Raw genomic sequence first — 523 nt, 5'->3', positions numbered from 1 at the left:
AAGCAATACGTTCAAAGAGGGTAGGTATATAAAGGATGAACATTCACCGAAGAGCACCATTGTTCCACAAGCACTCGAGCATCATGAAGCTGGTGAGTGTCACAAAGCTTTAAGGAAAGGTCATTCCTCTCGCCAAAGAATATTTCAGGAAATATTGACCTTCCTGATCTTGCATTGATGAATATGTGTTTTACGTTGAAATAAGAATATGTTTAACCTGAAATGATCAATGTGCTTTGCTTTCTGGCATTCGTGATTCTACATTGATGAATCATTACCACCATCATTACTGTTATCATTACAGATCCTTCTCGTCTGTCTGGCCGGTCTGGTGGCCGCCTCCCCGATGCCTCAGCCGCAGAACCGCCATCCCGAATACGACGCCGAGATCCTGGTGGACGAGCGCGAGGACCGCGGCGACGGCAACTTCAGGTACCGCTTCGAGACCAGCAACGGCATCAAGACTGAGAAGGTTGGCACTCCGGGCTCCAAGGGTCAGAGCAACATGCAAGGAGCCTTCAGG

The 523-nt window shown here is 48.4% G+C and overlaps 1 protein-coding gene across 2 annotated transcripts in view; it reads left to right on the top strand.

Annotated features, from left to right (window-relative positions):
- Positions 1–523, top strand: part of LOC119593761 (cuticle protein AMP4-like) — a 14,293-nt gene that overhangs the window by 13,153 nt on the left and 617 nt on the right. The gene's annotated exons all lie outside the window — the stretch shown is intronic.

This window comes from Penaeus monodon, chromosome 32 (genome assembly GCF_015228065.2).
Source record: "Penaeus monodon isolate SGIC_2016 chromosome 32, NSTDA_Pmon_1, whole genome shotgun sequence".
Taxonomy (NCBI): domain Eukaryota; kingdom Metazoa; phylum Arthropoda; class Malacostraca; order Decapoda; family Penaeidae; genus Penaeus; species Penaeus monodon.
This window is presented reverse-complemented; position numbering and strand designations above follow the sequence as displayed.